Source organism: Cibotium barometz, chromosome 42 (assembly GCF_041138505.1).
Source record: "Cibotium barometz isolate CiBa-2024 chromosome 42, ASM4113850v1, whole genome shotgun sequence".
Lineage (NCBI taxonomy): Eukaryota > Viridiplantae > Streptophyta > Polypodiopsida > Cyatheales > Cibotiaceae > Cibotium > Cibotium barometz.
Genome location: NC_141087.1, coordinates 6,118,564 through 6,139,570, shown reverse-complemented (window position 1 = coordinate 6,139,570; position 21,007 = coordinate 6,118,564). Strand labels below are relative to the sequence as shown.

Below are 21,007 nucleotides of genomic sequence, written 5' to 3'. Positions count from 1 at the left end.
GGTTGCAGGGTCAGAATATTTTATGATTCACATGGGGGGTGCCCGGACAGTGTTTAAAGATGTGTGGACAACCCTAGGTGTGAAGGGGGAACATTAAAACATTAACTTTTAATGTTTATAAAAGTTGCCCCTAGGCCTTAGTGGCCCTAGGGAACTTATTCAAGTTGGGCCCTAGGGATTATTATTATTTTTGGGGGAGGAGCCACTTTTGGAGAGTTTCTCTCTCTTCTCTCTCTCTCTCTTCCCTTTTGGGAGTCGTGGAGCAAAAGCATGTATTCTATGCGTGGAGAAGCTGAAGGAAGGGGAGGCGGCTGCTGAAGATCAGAACTGTTGCTGATTTTCTGAGAGAACCAGCCGTACAGCACTGTACGGCCAGAGCAGGACTCTCTCTCTCTCTCTCTTTCTCTCTCCTGTTGCTGGCGGCGCACAAGCTGTTGCTGTTAGGGGCTGCGCAGAAGGCCTGTGCAGGCTGCACAGCTTGTTTTTCAGCAGGTACACTTGGTACGGCTGCCGTACAGTGTACGGGCAGCCTGGTACAGAAGGTACAAGTGCTGCAGGTGGTGTAGACAGGTGCTGGACAGGCCTGTGTACTCTGATTCAGGCTGGTACAGAAGTGGACAGCAGGCTGTTTTTGCAAGTACAACGCCTGGCACGCATCCCGAGGCGGTACAATCAAGTACAGTGCTGATTTTCAGATCTGTACTTTCAAGGACAGCATAGGAGTGAGCATCAGGAGGAAGATACAGGCAAGTGCAAGCACATGTGTGAAGCAGGATTGTGGGTTCAAGTGCCTGCAGGCACAGATTGGTGCTGTTGCTTCCTCCAGAGTTGTTTCACGAGCTGAACTTGGTAAGCCTTGACTCTGTTCATCCATCTCTCTTTCTATTGCTTGATGTCTGCTACAGGTATGAGTTATCTGGCTCCTTGTGAGAGGAGGAGTATAGCAGATTGACAAGAGATTAAGACAGGGATTGAACAGCACATGTATGTTGAGCTGAGAATATGTATCATGCTTATGAGTTATGCCAGATGTATGCCCATGGCTGGCCTGCTTTGTGAACTTGGCTGATCAGAGGGAGGCACAGTGTGTTGCTTGAGGACACAGATCTGTGTGCATAGATCCTCTGTGCTGAGAAGGATTTGTGGGCAGTCAGATTGGACTACAGGTGTAAACTCTTGGCTGGTTTTTATGTTATACTCAGCCATACATATTATTTTAATGGAATAAAGAAATACCGCAAGGGGCGCCAAGCTTTGGGGCCAACAGGTGTCGTTGTGTATTCAGATTTGGGCACTCTAGCCCCAATCTGTGTTTGGTTTTTCATCTAGACTACAAGTGGACGGGTGTTAGCTCTTACCGCACTCTGGTTTTCTATCAGAGGCCGGTTTCAATGGCCGTATGCTTGCATGGGATGAGCATGCAGAACTTACTAAAGCGATCCACAATGGTAAAACACTGAGTGTTACGGGATCCAGGGGATGCTAGTAGAGGCCCTACAAAGTCCATAGATATGTCGATGAAAGGTCCATCGGGGATAGGCAAAGGTTGAAGTAAACCTGCCTTCTTTGTATGGAAAACCTTGACTTTTTGACAAATCTTACAGGCTTGTACATGTGCATAGACATCACGCCTCATCTTTGGCCAATAAAAGGACCGTTCTAATTTCTCGAGGGTACTGTTGATACCCCTATGTCCTCCAACTAAGGAGTCATGGGCATCATGGAGAAGAGCGGAATGCTTTTCTCGAGTAACACAGAGACGGTTCTTGTAGAACAACCAACCGTTTTGTACTGAATAGTGGCCAGGCTCAGAAGTGAGGGCCAAACTATACTGAGTACCAAACTCAGGGGAGTCGACATATTGGTCTTTCATACTATCCAAGTCCTTCCCCGTGATTTCGAGAATGGTAGCTTCTTGGACTGCCTGGATGCTGGACTTTCGACTGAGAGCATCTGCTACTGGGTTATGCTTACCAGGGATGTATTCAATCATACCTCCAAACTGTTGGAAGATTTGACCCCACCTGGCCTGTCGATCACTCCACTGGGCACTTGGCATAGTCTGAAGCCACTTAAGTGCTTGGTGGTCTGTTTTCACTGTGAAAGCCTGTCCATAAAGAAAAGGCTTCCAATGTTTGAGCGTTGTGATCACACCCAAAAGCTCTTTGTCATATACCGAATAATTCTTTTCGGCGACATCCAACTTTCTGCTATAATATGCCACAGGTCTATTGTCCTGCTGGAGGACTGCACCTATGGCTACATTACTGGCATCGGTGATGACCTCGAAAGGTTCGTCCCATGATGCTAACTTTAATACAGGTGCTTCTGAGGCAGCTTTCTGGAGTGCACGAAATGCATCAAGTGCCTGAGACTTTCTGCTTGCGAGTCTTCACCCCCTTGAGCAAGTCGGTAAGAGGTGCTGCAAGGTTGGAAAACTGATGGACATGTGTGCTATAGGCCTGACAAAGACCTACGAATGAACGGATTTCTTGGGCGGTCTTGGGAATATCCCAATCTAAGATCTCTTGAACCTTTGAGGGGTCCAGTCTAATCCCATCGGAACCGATGATGTAGCCCAAATACTGAACTTCCTTAACACCAAAGATAGACTTTTTGGCATTTATGTAGAGCTAATTATCTCGCAAAAGTTGCAAGACTTTCTCCACATCTTTCTCATGCTGCTCCGCAGTGGCTGAGAAGACTCAAGGAATATGAAAACACACTTCCCAATGTGGACTGCAAAAATCCTAGACATCATCTTATTGAACGTTGCGGGTGCATTTGTAAGCCCAAAAGGCATGACTACGAACTCGTAGTGACCACGCTCTGTCCTGAAAGCTGTTTTTGGAATGTCAGCTTCAAAAATGCGGACCTGATGGTAACCACTTTTGAGGTCGATCTTAGTGAAAAACTTAGCACCGTCTAAACGCTCCAAAATGTACTCTATCCTAGGCATAGGAAACTTGTTCTTGATAGTGAGTTTGTTTAATGCCCTGTAGTCTACACAAAGGCATGCAGACTTGTCCTTCTTTTGGACAAATAGGATAGGTGCAGCAAATGGGGAGGAAGAAGGCCGAATGAATCCGGCTCGGAGAAGCTCAGATAACTGCTTTTCCAACTCGCCCTCTAAAGTCTTGGAAAGACGATAGGGAAACCTGCTAGGAGGATCTGATCCAGGGACCACATCAATGTGATGGTCCTCAAGGCGAGAGGGTGGGAGACTGGGTGGGAGATCGTCCCTAAGCATAATGTCCTGGTGTCTGGATAGGAGGTCTGCTAACTGAGGGACTGAAGATGTAAGGGATGCTACTAATGAGGGAGGGGCTGTTTGAGCACGAACATAAAGGAGTGCTCCTTCTGCTCCCTTGCGGATAGCTCGTCGGGCCTGGAGATGTGAAATCAATGGGATGCCAAGAATGCTTCTATCCCCACGAATCATGACAGGCTCAGGAAAACCTTTACAAATAGTAAAAGTGTCCTGCCCCCAATTGGGAATAGGCTCATACTGACGGAACCACTGAATTCCTAAGATCATGTCACACCCTAACAGAGGGGAGACGATGAAATCTCGTTGAAATGAGGCCTTCTGAACTTCAAAGGCAAACTGTTGTGCCTTCTGGGAAATGTGGGTGCGAAGACCAGGTGTAAACCCGTCCACATCCAGATGATATGGGACTAAAGTGCAGTTCAATTTATTAGCCAACTGGGGAGAGATGGCGTCTTCAGAACTGCCCATATCGAAAAGGACTACAAACTGTCGGCCCTGGGCAGAGCCATAAGCTCGGATAAGGCTCTTCTGAGCAGCATCGCTCTCACCCTCCTGCTTAGCATCAAATACCACGGATGGCATAGGATGCATGGAAGGTAAAAGTTGAACTGCATTTGAGGTAGTAGGCGGGGCTGGAGGAGCTGGGGAGGCTGTGGCAACGGTGGCAAAAGGAGCTTTGGCAGCTTGTGCCGCTTGCCATTTGTGGCAATCCTTCTTACCATGCCCTATAATATGACAAAAAAAACATCTATTTTCTGACTGGTACTTCTTTTGCTCCTCTGGAGGAAGATAACCTCCAGTAATGCCTGCTTTAGCCTTTTCATCAGGGGTTTTCTTAGGTTCTTTATCCTTCTTACCCCCTGAACTGGAGCTATTACTGCTATCCTTCTTAGCATCTTTAGAAGATGCGTTACCTTTCCCTGTCTGTGCAGCTGATTGCTGCTGCTGGGGTTTGGTACTGGACTGAGATGCCTGCTTGGGCTTGCCCCCATTGAGCTTCATTTCTTCATTCTGAGCGAGAGTCAAAGCCCGGTCATATGTACTTGGTTCAAAGTTACGAACTGTGAACCGAATGTTGGAGTCCAATCCACGAATGAATTGCTCCATCTTGGCCTGCTCAGATAACCCTAACTGCTGTGCTAAAGTAATAACCTTACCGGAAAACTGAAGCACTAGGGATCCGTTCTGTCTGAGTCCATAGAACTCGTCTTTCAGACCGGTCATGTACTGGGGCGGGAGAAATCTGGTCTTCAGGTCATGGACAAAGATGTCCCAGTCAAAGGCTATGACACCTGTGGCCTGGTCAGTATGAATACTAGACCAATGCTGCCACCAAGTGACTGCCTCACCAGTGAGATGGGGAGCCGCTAAGTGGACTTTGTCTTGTGGGTCTGTGATCCTAGCTAATGGAAAATGAGCATTAAACTGATGAACAAATTGATTAACTGAAGAATGATCACACTTACCATCATACTTGCTGAAATTCGGTTGACTACGAATGATGGTGGTTGCTGCTGCTGCGGGATGCTGGCTGGTGACACCTATGACCGGGGAGACTGAGGAGAGCTGCTGATACCTCAGGTGTATGGCCTCCTTTTCCCGTTGGTGTTCGAGTAACATACGTTCTCGATCAAGCTCACGTTGGTGTTCCCGAGCGGCGAGGTCAGCCTGACGCCGGTCTTCGTCGATCCTGCGTTGGGCTTCCTCATAGTCCCGTCTTTCTTCTTTTTCTCTTCTCCTTCGGGCCTCGTCCTCTCTCCTTTGTTGTTCCATCTGAAAGAAGAGGGAGATGTAGTCGGGTGCTGCTGGAGGTGTAGAAGGACGTGCTGCTACTGCCTCCAAGAGTTGGAGACGCTCCATGAGTAGCTGGTTCTGAGCTCTAAGAAGAGCTATGGTGTCTGCTGTAGGCGGAAGAACAAGGTCTCCTTCGGGGGAGACGTCTTCCGGCTGATGAGTACTCTCTCCTGTAGACATGATGCTGAAGTCGGTGGTCGTGCCGGAACGCAATCTAACCATCCGAGAATGCCCCCACGCTAGGATACGGTGTGTGTGGACTATCTGAATCTGATACCAATGTGACATGCAGCGGAAGTCTTTGTATTGGTTGATCCTGTCACACAATATGCTCACACCGTCTTCGAGTTTCGTGAGTTTAGCAATGCATTTCATTTACTTCAAACTTTAAAGAGATGAGAGAGAGAGATATGAGAACTGTACACCAGATTGGGTCCCGAATTACCCACTGAAGGGCCCCCTATCCCGATAACGAGATAGTATTTGCTTTATTACTTTAGAGAGAATGACTTTGGACTGTAGATAAGCCGAACGCAAGATCTCGGAGGATCGGAGAGCGGCTGAACTGTACACTGCTGTAGAAACACCTCAATGACTTGATCTCGAGCCTATGCACTCCTCCCAAGGGCATGAGGAAGGGCTGCACACCTGAGGCTCAAAGAAGAAGAAGGTGGACTGTTCTACACACTGTTAGAATGCTGAAAACACATATGAATGCTGAGTTACCTTCACCAGATGACTGCTGAATGTGTTGATGATGCAGGAAGGCTGGACACTGATGCAAACAACTGTTTCAGGGCTGGAAACTGCTGTAGACTGTTGCTTCAGGGCTGGAATCTGCTGTGGACAGAAACGCAGGTGTCTGGAGTGCTGATGGACTGAAACGCAGGTGTCTTGGGCCTGCTGGACAGAAGCTGCAGGGTACTGAGGCTGCTGGACAGAAAAACGCAGAGGTCTTCTGCTGTACGGTTGTGCAAAATGCAGATATGAAGGCTGATTGCTGGCGTTAAACTATGCTGAACTGTGGGCTGAACTATGGGCATGAACTGATGCTGAATTCAGGGCTGAAAGAGGCTGAAGACAGGCACCTAGGGCTGGGCTGAAGCTATGGATCTCAAGGGGCTGGAGAAGAAAGCTTATGGGCACTAGGGCTGGATTAGTCTTAGGCTGAAAGCAAGAGAGAGGAGAGCTCTTAGCACAATGAAGACTGAATGAGCAAAAGAGGCTCTAGGCAAGCCTATTTATACTAACTGGAGGTTGGTCATTTAATAAAGTTAATATTTATAAATGCCCAATAATGCAAATAATGATAAATAAATACTAATAAATATGGAAAAAATACCAGATAAATCCCAGTAAATTTCCTAAGGCTTTGGGGATGTTCTAAATGATGCACAGGCATATGTATGCATATTATGCAAGATGCAGAGTGCTTTCTGATGCAAACCCTAAGGCTTCTACTGACTCTACATGCATGAATGATTCTCTCCAAGTGGGTTAAGGGACTTGACTGACTGACTGACCCACTAAGGCTGAGGAATGACCTACATAGCTCGTGCCTGACTTATCCTGGACTGAGGATGTACAATAGGGTCACGGCGTACGACAATTATCATCCTATTGGGTTCTAAAACTGTACAACTGTTGCACTTCTGATGATGAGCCATCTTGTCACCATGCACTGAGTGCAGAGTGCATGTGACACCTTACTCGGAACTACACATTGGTCAAGCAAGCATGAAAATAGAATGCAATTTCAATTGCAAGCAAGCACATAAAGATGCTATGCAATGCAGCATGGTATGGACAATCCCCGTTCATGAGACTATACCAAAATAGACGTGCTCCAGGTAAGTACACGAGGTATCAGACCCAATGGAACACCAATCCACCAAGCATTTCTGGGCATGTACACGAAGGCACAAGTCCCAACGGAAAGCCAAGTCCATAGTATCACATGAGTGGCATCAATCCCCGGCATATACAACTGCCATGGACACCAGTCCAATGTACATACATGATAAGAAAGCACGGGTGGACCAATTGGGTGGCCAAATGGTGACAGTACACGCAATGCTCAGCTCTCTCTCTCGTTTCTGATCCACGCATAGCATCCATACACCTGATGCACACATCTGTGAGCTTCACACAATCCAATGATGATCTTGGCAAAAAAGCAGCCTGCAGACAGGAAAAAGCACCGACATGTCCATGGCGTCAGTATCCCATTGTAGGTAACATCGCTTTTTTTTTCCCAACTGGCAGTAGGCCCAAGATCCTCCCGTAGTTACCATTTTCACCGCCCATAGGTGCCCGCCCGTACGCACTCCTATCACATCAGCCACTATGAGCATAGTTTTGCCATGTGGAGCTCCGTTGCTCTGGCAAACGAATTCACACCAGCAATGCACTTTGAGGGACTCCCTGCTCATATTGGGAAATAATCTACATGCCATGACATCCTCACTCATGCCCGAGGGTAGGTGCACATTTATGTATTAAGATTCATCCTCCCAACAATCTTCATGCTCAACACCTATCTCGAGGTGCCTGGCAGACCAGCGATGATGAAGATGGAGTATGGGCAATAGCATGTGTGATGTGGTGGACCATAGCAGCATGTGTGATGTGGTGGACCATAGCATGAGTTGTCAAAGTCGTGCATGCGGAAGCTTTACACAGGCAGTGAGCGAGAGAGAGAAGTTGACGCAGAGAGAGAGAGAGAGGTTGGCGAACAGCGCTTGACGTGTATTAGCAATGAATAGTTGAATTATTACAATGGTGGGCATGGGTATTTATACCCTCATGCTGTGAATGGCCGACTCCTTTGTTACGACTTGATTCCACATGAGATACTATATTTTAACACCCTCTCTGTAGCTCATAGTGGGCATAGATGAAGAAACCAAGTCGATGCAGATGCAACCATGGACACCCTAGCGTGGCCTTTGCTAGGTACACCTCGGATAATGCACCAATCAACCTGTCTCCACAAGAAAATGCCATCTTGAGCTTTAGCTGCCACATAGAATAATGAATTGCAGACAACTCCACATTCATGATCCCCCATTCGTTGAACTGCGAACACATCACGTTCAAAAAATCCTCTGAACCTTGAACTGTCGTCACACGACGCCCAAAATTCTGCTACACAATGAACCAGGAACTCATCCCATCCATAGTCTGCTACCAATGAACTACGAACACATCACGTCCATAGTCTTGTCAAGCTGTTCCATGCCAGATGTATGTGCCTTGAACTCCGACACACGGGTCCAAATCACTAAAACGGGAGCACAGACTGCCCCTCTCTGCCACTCACATGCCTCTCTCTGGCTGAAGCACGTGGTAGCATCCTTCCACCAAGCTAGAATGCTGGAGCATGTGCCAGTGTAGTCCTCGCCACACCGGCAGACGTCGTAGCATCCCTCTTAGAATCACTATCACTGTCATCCTCGTCAGCTTTGCCTTTGCCTTTGTCATTTGTCGAGCCTTGAGCTTTAGCTTTGGATTTGCAATCCCGAGCCAAATGCCCTCGCTTTCCGCACTTATAACAACGGCTCCTAGACTTCTTATTGGATTCCGATGCAGCATGTGCCGATTCTACATCCTTCGGAACCCGAATCTTGCCTTGGGAAATGAGCACTGCTTCCTCCTCAATGAGAAAAGAGCTGAGATCATCAAATTCCAGCTTTTCCTTCGTGACTTGTAAGCGTAATGCCCTCGAGACCATCTCATACTCCTCAGGCAACTTCGTAAGAACCAAGGTAGCTAACTGGGTACTAGTTAATGCACTATTCATAGCCGATAACTGATCATGAATAACCTTTGCCTTCATTAGAAGTGACTGCATAGAGGTCCCGGTTTCAAACTTGATGGAAAACAACTGGCCGAGAAGGATTACTGCTCGCATTGTTGAGTCTCGATCAAACATTCCTGCAAGCTTTGACCACATTTCCTTGGCAGTCTTTAAAGTCTGAATGGCAGGGGAAATTTCCTTGGTGAGAGATTCTGCAATCGCCGACATCGCCTTCGCATTGTGAGCATCCCAATCCACAAGAGATTTGAGAAACTCCTCCTCCTGAAGACGTGTGAACCGATTGCTATCCCTTCGGGGACGTTCCTCCGAGCCATCAACAATGTCCCATAAGCCTTTTCTGCTAAACCATAGCCTCATGATCAAGTTCCAATGCGCATAATTGTCGCCATTCAGTTTGTCGTCCTTGCTCGAACACGGGAGTCCCATCTCGAAAACTCCGTCCACCTCTTCTCAGTCGACCCGGTCTGCTCGCCTTGTGCGTTTCCTCAAGCCTTGGGCTATGTACTTTGCTACCTTGTTCAGCAGCGCCTCTATCGACAGCAGCACCACTTCGGCCCTGTTAGCTCTGCGCCACCACTACAGCTGGCACTGTCACGAAACAGGCCCAAGTCCAGTCTGAATTTTTGTCTATTGCTTGGTTGCGCTACCTCGCCTATTTCTGACATGTGCACAGCCTGCAACGCCTGTATCAGCCCTGTGCATCACCTGTGCGCCTGTGCCATCAAATGTCGCCTTCTGCCCAGTCAGCAAACAGCCCGCCTGCCGCCGATTTTGCCTATAGTAGTACTGACAGCACTTCTGACCTCTGTGCCGCCTCTGCCAAGAGAGACGTCGCCTGCAGCACCTTAAGCCACAGTTCTGCTGCTGCTCAACACGCAATGTGCTGTTGACACGTGCAGTTCGCGCCACGTCACTGCACCAGCCTCACTTCCTGCGCCACCTCAGTCGCTGCAGCAGCCTCACTTCCTGCGCCACCTCAGTCGCTGCAGCAGCCACCTTCTCCAACTCCTCCGTGTGCCCAAGAATCAACGAGCACTCGGCTCTGATACCATGTCAAAGTCGTGCATGCGGAAGCTTTACACAGGCAGTGAGCGAGAGAGAGAAGTTGACGCAGAGAGAGAGAGAGGTTGGCGAACAGCGCTTGACGTGTATTAGCAATGAATAGTTGAATTATTACAATGGTGGGCATGGGTATTTATACCCTCATGCTGTGAATGGCCGACTCCTTTGTTACGACTTGATTCCACATGAGATACTATATTTTAACATGAGTATCCCTGGGCCCATAGTTATGAACATGTTTGGCCATGGTATCACTGACAACAATAGCCATGGTCTGTGCCCTTCTGAAGTGAGAGGGAAGGGGTGTAGTGGTCCAAGCTTAGGCCAAATCCCTTGGAGCATGGTAACCATGCAAGGCGTTCACTTCAACCTGCCACTCACTTGTGGGGCTCATTCTGTAGCACGTCTGGCAAACATTAGGAAGGGTGGTACTTTTATGTGTATTTAAAAATTAATAATTCCAGCAGGAAGAAATCAGGCACTGCTGTTTGACCCCCCACCTACATAAACCTAATCTAACAGATACACACACACACACACACACACACACACACAACATGGCGTGTGTGTGTGTGGCTGTGTGTGTGTGTGTGTGTGTGTGAGTGAGAGAGTGGTTGATCCGGAACCAGGTCTAAACAGATCTGCACAAAGATTCTGAAAATTTGTTAGGTGCTGCTCCTGGCCAATGCAAAGAGTAGAAAATCCATGTGGGCTCTTTGCATCATGGCTCTAATCCACACACAACAACAGAAACACAGCCGGAGAGAACCGATGAAATCTGATGTTTAACCCGTTCTCTAGGACCGCGTTCGAGTTCAATTCTATAATTGGCCAAAAAGGAGAGAAGAATGGAAAACACACAGAACTGCGTTAGGTTGAAAACCAGAAACGCTTGAAAGCTGTTCAAAGAAGACCCAAATCAGCAATCGGTAGAAACGCAGGCTTACTTGGAGGTGTTGCAGAAGGGAATCCGTTCACCGAGACTGAGGTAATGCTATTCCAACAACCATTTTGCTCCTCTTCCGACTGTCCTAACACATCAGGGGGGGCGGGTTGAAGAGGACGGGTCAAAACGGAGCATAAACATTTGGATATATGTGTTTTTAAGGCTAATTGATTAACACCATTAAGGTTCCCGAGCATAACCTAAGCTTCTCCGAAATTAATTAAACTTTTCCCTTTCAACATGAAATCTTGTCACACAAACATGCCCCCGGTCGCTCTCTCTCTCTCTCTCTCTAGCATGAGATCTGTTGTCTACTAAATAGTGAAGAATTGTATCAAGTTTTCTCGAGTGTTAACCACTTCTAGCTAGCTTTACTTTTTGTATATGCAAAAAGTTTTGTACCCGCGTAAGCGCTTCATGAGATACATCTTTAGAACGCCAAGCTTAGAAAGATTATGTAAGAAAGCTGGAAATCACTTTTTCAATGTAATAGTTTTGAAATAAGGAACTTTATCATGTGGGGAGCCATGGCACTTTGTATGTTATACATTTTGGAATACTGAAAATACACACAATCCCATTGATAGAATTTTGAGCTCTCTTATACTCATTTGTTCATGCTTGCATGCTTGCTTTCTCTCTATTGTGCATGTAAGTAGAGATTAGCTTGCCTCTTGAGAGTGGTGTAGGCTCTTCTCCCTTGAGAGTGGTGTAGGCCCTTCTCCTCTTCCTCTTCTTCTCCGTTCTTACTCAAGAGAGAGGTAAGCATGGCAGCAGCAAGGTTGAGTGAACCCTTCTATAGCTCTGTTTTACGATAAAGGCCATCTTCACTAGTATATATCAAGGCCTTAACTAAATTAATGTCATGATAACTTGGTATGGTGACTATGTCTTTGGAGCATTAAGTCTTTTTACCACCAATAGAAGGATTGTTAATTTTCCGTTAGTTTTTTTTTAATCTCTTTTGAGGTTGAAGCTCTATTTGAATGAATTTTTGCTTTTGCCTCCTTTGGAGTGCAGGCTTCTACTAGTTGTGTTGTTTATTTTTTACTGACTTCAAGGTGGAAGTCTAAGTAGGTTTCTTGCCCTTAGCCTCCCTCATTTGGGATTGGAGCATGTCCTCTCACCCATTGGGAGGTCGTAGCTCTTGCAACTCCTTTAGCAACTCCTCTCACTTATGCTTGAAGCTAGTCTTTTCCCTCTCCTCACATCTAGAGTTGAGGTATTTCATGCATATGATATACTCTAAAATATTCCTTTGTTGATTTCTATGCAATTTAGCTCTATGGCCATGCTCCACCTAGGACCTCGTGGTGCAAACCCAATGATAAAGGCCAATTTTAATGAATTGAAAATCACCTTCACATTCGGTGGAACCATTAACTTGCCATGCCATCAAGGTAAGCTTCTTTTTGGGAGAGTCTACATTTACAATGGAACTTCTTTTTTAGGTGTTGAACACAATCACTTGTTCTACATTTCCAATATAGCTTAATTTTTAGGTGTTAGTATATGCACCCCTAGTTCCTTTGAAAACTTGATGAAATTTGGGAGGTTAAGGCAATATATTAGACGTCTGTAGTGTTTGTTAGACTATTATAATATTGCTTCAAGATCAAAATCTTGGAGTTTGTTATCAAATATGAAACCTAAGAATGGTGGACAAGTCATGTTATAGCCGTTGTCAACTCTGTACAAGCATTTGGCCCTTTTGTATAAAAAGCAACTCATTTTTACGTGGGAACAACCACACTTATGGGTTTTATTAGGCTCAACTAGCATAAACTGGCTCTTATGGGTTTTATCAGGCTCGACTAGTGGGAACCAGATCTTATAGGTTTTATCAGGCTCAACTGGTGTGAAGCAGCTCTTATGGGTTTTATTAGGCTCAACTAGTGTGAATTGGCTCTTATGGGTTTTATTAGGCTCTCACTAGTGTGAACCGACTCTTATGGGTTTTATCAAGCTCCAACTAGTGTGAACTTGCTCTTATGAAGACAAAGTCTCACAATAGTGAGTGCAATAGAGGTTGCATATGGATGTACTTGGTCTTGCACAAGTGGGAACAATGAAGTTACCTTTGTGCAAATAGTTTCCATATAGCCCGGGGATTTTGATTGATTTTTTACAACCCGGGAAAGGGTTTTTTGCCAGAGTGCACCCTCAATTAGACATTTTCTTCTTTATAGTTTTCCTTTTTTCTTCCATTTTCTTTTTTTAAAAAATAAATTTCTTTTATTTTCTTTATATTTAGTTTTTCTTTGACTTTATTTTTAATATGTTTCTTAATAATAAATTATATTTAATTGGGCTTGATTAGGTTATTGAGTTGACTTTGATGAGATTTGAGTTCCTTGAAATTTTTAGTAAGTTTTATTAATTTTAATGTCTTCTTTATTCTTTAGGTTTTCTATTATATTTTTATTAGTTTTCTTGCTTGGTTTTAATTAAATTTCTATATTATACTAAATTATTATTTTTAAATTAGTTAGGTGTCTATCAACTAATCCTTCAATTAAATTAGAAAATAAAAAATTAAGTAATGCTTAATGAACTCCTTTTTAATTTCTATTTTTTTCTTTATTTGCAATAAATTCTAAATTTAGGTTCTAATTAATTCAAAAGTTAATTTCTTTCTTTGAGTTTTTAAATTTGATTTCTCAATTATTTCTTTAGTCATGATTTAATAACTATTTTCTTTTTTCTCCTTGTTTAATCTCTTAATTGATTTTTAAAATATGTTATTAATCGATTCATTGATTGATTTTTCAAATTTAATTCCTTCATATTTCTTTTTGTTGGATCCTTTGATTATTTCTTAATTAAAATTTCAATTTGACTTTTTTATTATTTCCCTTCTAATTATATTCATTGACTTTTCTATTTGATTCCTAAGTTATTTCTTTAATTTGTATTAATTATATTGATTGAGTTTTTTATTTAATTCTTAAGTTATTTCTTTATTTACTTTTTTAAATTTACTTTTGCTGTATTTCTTCTTCTTTTTTATTTCTTTCTTCTCTCACTTCTTTTCCTTTCTTATTTTCTTAATTTCTTTTCCTTTTTCCTTTTCTTTCTTTCTTACTTAAAATTTTCCCCTAATTTTTTCTTTCTCTTCCTTTTCTCTCTCCTCTTTGGATGATCCAAGTTATGGAGGCAAGGAAGAAGGCAGGAAAATGGACCCACCCTACTTTTGAAAAGGTTCTAAAGGTAAAACTAAATTAGGAGATATCCGATTTGATGGACCTAGTAGCCAATCCATTGCATTCCTTTGCTAGCTTTCTTAATCATGTTTCAACATAGTGAGTCACAAACCAAATGGAAAAATGTTCTAGCCTTTATCATCATTAAAATGTAACCATCACTTTTACCTTGATGGGCTTCTTGTAACATACCTTGATGCTCATGATCACAAACACATCTCTAACCTACCTAATCAATTCCCTTCTTAACACAATGACCATGAAGGACTTTCTTCTCAAAGCCAACATTTTTTGGTGATCTCTACTTAATGATTTTGGAAAAACCCCTTTAGTCAAGGACAAGAACATTTCATCATTCCAATCCAACGAAGTATTAAACAGATCAGCATCAGGTGGGAGATCAACAACTTCATTTGGTGGCTTGCTGATTTAAAAAAATAGTAATTGCATGCTCCAAAGTGTGGACAATACTTATGGTTTGGAGGGTGGTTTGCATAATCCTACTTTGGATTGTGGACAATACTAACATCAAATTCTTGAAGTAAAAGCATCTATCTGGTAATTTTATTTTGTTAAAGTAGTATCATTCACAAAAAAATAATAATCCATAATGATTCACATGAAACCAAAAACAATGGTACATAAAGATCCACATGAAACCAAAAACATTAATCCCTAATGATCCACATGAAACCAAAAGATATTGCCCAAATAATTCTAAATTTTATGCTTAATGATTTCCTCTTTGTTGTGGAGTAATTTTGTTGGGCATTAGACAATGTTTGACTTGAAATAATAAACAAGAAAAAAACATCCTTAATCTGATTCTTACATCAAAATTCTATCAATGGCTATATCCAAAGCAACCATAAACATAAGAAATGATTTGATCCAATTTGGCACGACTGCAACATGGGGGGTATTGACAAAATCAACTTCAATGAAGAACTTTTACACACTAAAGATCCTAAACATCAATATATCCTTTAGTTAGCTAGTATAGTGGGTAAGCCACAATTGCTAAATATCACAAAATATTTTATGTCATCGGATTTGACTAAAAATCCTTCCTAAATCATTGATTAGTTTTAGAAACTTAGTTGTTCCATCTTCTTGGCATATACAATTATACCCATCTTGGAGGTAACGTGCCCCAAGAGAATACCACTTATCACAATAAAAGCACATTATTTAGTCAAATTAGGGTAGTTGACATCTTTTAAGATATTTTTCTAAACAATCTAGATGCTTAATCAACTCATTGAGCACTCAAAAAGCATTCAAAAAACCCACATGAAAGCTTTCAAGAACTCCTACACCATATTTTGAATAATTGTTGAAGCATTCTTCAATCTAAGAGTCATCAAATATCTTTTGAAGACATTAACACATCATTATATCCACTCAATCCATTAAGAAAGAGAATACATCACATGTCCAACCACAACATCTAACAAAGGTTCCATGAATAGTCATGTGAATGGATCAATTTTTGTAATAAAGCATAAGCTAAGGTCCAAAACATGTAAATAATGGGCCTTGGGTTCATTGTAGGGATTTTTAGTCATTCATATCTTGGACACTTACATGTACTCTTGACTCCTTTCATGGAGATGGCCTTTCATGGTCTAGGGCTCATGGCAAGCTTGATAGCCATCCTCATGGTGAGAGATTAAATCACTTAGGCCTTATACACATATCTCCTTTGCTACATGTGTATATGGATTTCTTTTATTTTCATCATAATCTCATGGATTTCTCATATGTGTTTGATGCCCATCAAATGGATGCTAGATTTGGACTTTATGTGTTGGTTTCTTAATCTTTGGTCTAGATCCATTTCAATTGGTATCATAACTTTGATTTTGATTTTTGGGAGCTTTCTTATGTATTTGGGCAAGAAATTGCAAGAAAATGGGTATCTACATGTGATTTTGGCAAGAAATTGCAAGAAAATGGGTATCTACATGTGATTTTGGCAATTTTCTTGATTTTTGCAAGCCTTATTTTCTGCATTTTCTTGGATCTTCTTGATGTTGATGGGGTAGATGGTGTAGTTGTAATTTTTCCCTTCATTTCATCAATCTTCTAAGGTTTTAGAGCATGTGGGTAAGAATTGCATCAATTTTGGTAATTTTTGGACCAAATTTGGAGCTGGGATCAACTTTTTTTAAGGCTGTGGACCAAAATTGGGGCAAATCTCTGCATCTCCACATTTTCCCTTCTCCTCCCTCCTTTTTCTTGAGCTTTCCATGGACATAGCTCACTTTACACATCTCTTTTTCTTACCAAACATTAGGGTTTTATTTCTCTATCTCTTTAGCTACATGGAGACTACCTCATGCTTAAAGAAAATCGCGAATTCAACGCCTGCAGCCCGCCCCCTTCACGATGACTTCTCATAGTGTCAGAGAGGAGATTGGTGGCATTTTATAGCTAATTCAAGCATAGAGCAAGTGTTTCTTCAACAAGGGATGCCTTCCAAGCTTGTAACGGCGGTGAGATTTGAGCCTCTTCTTTGGGACTTCACTCATGGCAAAAATGCTTGAAAATTTTTACAATTTCTTAAAATTTCTTGGAGAATCATGCTCTTCTACCCATTCATACCATCAATTCTTGATTCCACCCAAGATTTAGGGTTTCTTGGCTCTCTTGAATGATTTAGGGTTTTCTTGAAAATTAGGGCTTTTAATTAAATTTTTTGAGATCCAAGGTGTTAATTCTCTTCTCCTATCTCTCCTCTACCCTCTCATATCATTGATTTGCAATAATGATCACAATTTTAGGGTTTATTGAGAGAAATAGGGTTTTGGGAATTGCCTTAAAGATTAGGGTTTATGGTGGGATTTCTTGAATTTTCAATTCCCAATCCTTCTTCCCTTGATCTTCTCTATACAATCACGCATTTCTTGATCAATTTGGCCAAGGGCATTAGGGTTTTGGGAGAAAACAGGGTTTAGGGAAAATCTCTTGCATATCATGGGATTTTCATCATTCCCTTGCATATAGCTTCTTGCATATAGCTTGCATTGCTTTGAACCTCTACTTGCTCTTTATCATTCCCGCACATTTCCTCAATCATTTTACCCTATACATGGAAAGAAACCAACAATTGGATTGAAAGAAGAGAAGAGTATGCAATCATTGATGCTTCTTGCATTTGTTATGCCTTGGTGAGGGCATTGTTTGTTGCTCTTTGATTGGTTGACTATTGTAAGCCTTGGAGTAAAGGATTGATGAAGAAAGTGTACAAGGAGCATAATGTAATCATGATTACATGCTAAAGTTATAATGCACATGAGCAATGCTAAAGTTGTAATGCACATGAGCATGAGTACATGCTTGGAATTGTAAGCCATCAAACACTCTACTCTCTTTACATTATTAGACTCTTAATCAAATTGTACAAGTTCAATTTAAATAAATTCTAGAATCTAGCATGTTGAGAGGGTACCCTTGGCATTGGTGGAGAGGCCAAGGGGGAGCATGGCTTGAACTCTCCTTGTCGTCTCGTGAGTGCTTTTGGAAAAGCAACAAGGAGGGGGATTAGGTACATGGTGTTCAAGACATGGCCTCAACTCTTGTCATCGGATTTCAAAGTTTGGTAAGAGGGTGAGAAGGCTTGGCTGGGAGATCGGAAAGCAAGAGCTCTCCATCGACTTGCTACATCGAATTAAATGCAATTGACAATTAATGGGATTTTGCAAGGTTGCATAGTTGGCATTATTTGGCACATTGGTATTGTTGGCATTATTTGGCACATTGGTATTGTTATATAGATTGAGATTAGCTCCTAAATGTACCAAGTTCATGCCAAATTTTGGTCAAAATGCCTTTATTGGATGCTAATTAGATGCATATTGATGCCTAGGATATGCCAGGATGCAAGCATGCATAGATTTGCAAGATGGTTGCTTGTTGCGGGTTGACAATTTGACATAATTTGCAGTTTTCAAAAAAGTGTGATTCAGTACAAGGGGTTTTAGATTGAACCTAAATTGAATATTGGGGGTTATTCCACATCATTAGGGCTTCCCATAGAGCCCTCAACCACCCTGTTTGGTTTCCGGGTTAAAGAGTTACACCCATTTCTCTACCGTATACTCTATTTGGACAAAATTTGAACCAAGTCTCGAATCATAAATTTAGCTTCACCATTGTGTTCTCCACATGCCAAATACCTTAACCACCAAGTTTCAACTCATTTGGAGCATTGGAGTGCAAGCGGTGGGCCAAACTATCACCATTCGACTTGCGAGCAAAAGTCAAAACAGAGGCATATAGAGGGTTGACTGAACCAAAAGTGTCATCATAGGCTTTCTCTTTATCCTAATACCTTCCTATAGATCCTTAGAACACCCAAATCTGACATTCCTACATCATCCTATTACAAATTTGCCAAACTAGTCCTACTATGGTTAGTAAGCCAAGAGGTAGCTTTCATTGGCCATGGAGGATATGGAAGGGGAGGAGTTGATGGAATAGGGCACTACTGATACAATGGAAGAGCTTGAAGAGAAAACGGTTGGGGGAAGCACTCATAGAAATGTCTCTCAATCCATGGGTCAAACTTCAAAGGAAGTTGAAGCGGATGCTAATGTGGGAAGTGCCAATAAGCACACCTCTCAAAGTTTGCAAGCCATTTCAAATGATACACTCTTGGAATTGCTTGTGAACAGACTTGATTTTAAGCCACTCATGGATAGATTGGACATCATCAACTAAACCTTGAATTCAAAGTTTGAGTCTATGACTACCAAAATGGGAGCCATTGAAGATTAATTGGGGTAATCTATGAATCAACACCATGAAGAAGCTAATGTGGATAGAATTGGTGAGATTCATGAGAGCAAGCAAACTATGCATGAAGTTCATTATGGTGGTCACAAGGGAGGTAAATAAGCTATGCAAGAGGATTTTATGAAGGCTCCTTCATTTGGATTTATGATGGATGCTAAGAAACCTTTCATTAATGATTTGAGGCCTTCTTCATTTCAGCTTGGTACTTCTTAAGTGAATAGCAAACCACCACAAGATTCATTCAAGCCTATGGAGATGCTAAGAGGATATCATCTTATTCAAAAGAAAATCAGTCCATCATGGTAGATGAGGAGATGGTTGGGGATAAGGATGGAGTTGATCATGATTATGAGCACATGTCTTTTGCACAAAGACAAGTGGAAGCTCATGATAGTTGTTGGATGGAATTGCCTTCTTTTATTAAGAAGGAGTACAAGGATTTTGCTTAATTTGCCAATGCTTATATGCAATCACAAAAGGGCAAGCCACATCATGAGAATCCTACTCCCAATTCTTGGAAAGATATTAAGGAAAAGGTGTTCCTCTCCAAGTTCAAGGGTGATGGTTCTACTTTGCATGAGCTGGAGGAGTGGATGACAAAGCTATGACACTTATTTTCAGCTCTACCCTAAGAGTGAGCAAGATAAAGTGTAATTTTCCTCCTTACATTTGGAAGATTATGCTCACCAATGGTGGAGACATATGGTTAAGCATGGGAATGTTCCACAGTCTCATGGGATGTTTTAAAAAGGGAGATGAACTTGAATTTTATCTCACCTTTGGTGCTTAATAGATACCATGAGCAATGGTATGAGCTTTCCCAAAAGGGCATGGTAGTAGTGAGGGAGTACATAAAAAGTTTTATGAAGTTATCCATGTATGTGGAAGGGCTTAATGAGAAAATGAAGATGAAGAAGTTTATTTATGGGTTGGATTCCTACATCAAGGTGAATGTATCAACATAAAGGCTTAGCACCATCAAGGAGGCTATGAGTTTGGCGGAGCTCTATGAGCCAAAGTACAAAAAATCTCACCCATCATACTCTCTCAAAAACCATCCAATACTTATTCAAATGTTGGTAAAAGCTTTCCTTCCATAACACCCACTTTTACCTCTAGGTTTTCTTCATCATTTGAAGGTGGACAGCCCAAGAGTGGAGTAATGGGTTTGTCTCAAGAAGACTTTTCAACCCTTCAAGAAGACACAAAGGATGGATGATCCAAAGATTGAAGAGTTGATTTTATGCTTCAAATGAAAAGTGAAGTGGTCACTCGGGTGTGTTTACAAGTCAAAGAAGGTGATGGCTACTATGATTTTTATAGATGAAGAGGATGATTCAAAGAAATCTCATGAGGTGGAGGAATATGAAGATTGCATTGAAGAGACACATGATGATACTTTGGAGGATCACTCTTTCATCCAAGATTCTTTCATCCAAGAAGAGGGTAAACTTCCATTTGACCCCAATGGGGGAAGTCATGCAAAGTATTTTGGGAGGTGATACACCCAAAAGTGCAGTAAACGTAGCTTGCATATGCTCTATTTCTCAAGAACTGCGGGAGGCAAGAGCCCAAGTACTTTGAGATTAGTGGGGGAACCATTAATGGGAGAGTTGCACACATTTTGATGGATTCTGGGAGTACACATAGCTTCATCAGCTCTAAATCCATCAACTCTCAAAATATCTCCAACAGAGCTACCCATAACCTTAATAAGTGCAAGTGGCAAATGCAAAAAATGAGAAAGCTACACTGGTTTACCCTTCTACACAAGTGACATTGTCTTCTTCATACACTTGGGAAGGTGATTCGGTGGTCTTGGACGTGGGTCCCATTGATGTGATTATGGGGTGTGATTGGTTAGCTTCTCTTGGTGATTTCCACATGAAACTTCAACAAGGTGTTATTAGCTTTTCACATGATAGACAACAAGTGGTCTTGTCTAGAAATGCATCAAAAGGGCTCTCTTTGATCACTCCAAAGCGGCTCAAGAAGAAACTCAAGACTCTTGGCATTATCTATGTGTTACATGTTGTTCAAGAGGGGATGGATGGTATTGGACAAGCACATAGAGCAAATGAACAAAGATATGGTGACTCTTCTCAAAGAGT

At 42.3% G+C, this 21,007-nt stretch overlaps 1 protein-coding gene across 1 annotated transcript in view; it reads right to left on the bottom strand.

The window, feature by feature from the left end:
- Positions 1-11,084, bottom strand: part of LOC147614112 (uncharacterized) — a 31,673-nt gene extending 20,589 nt beyond the window's left edge. The window contains exon 1 of the mRNA XM_086780645.1: positions 10,895-11,084. The gene's annotated coding sequence lies outside the window, so the exon portion shown is untranslated. The remainder of the gene's footprint in view (positions 1-10,894) is intronic.
- Between the last annotated feature and the right edge of the window lie 9,923 nt (positions 11,085-21,007).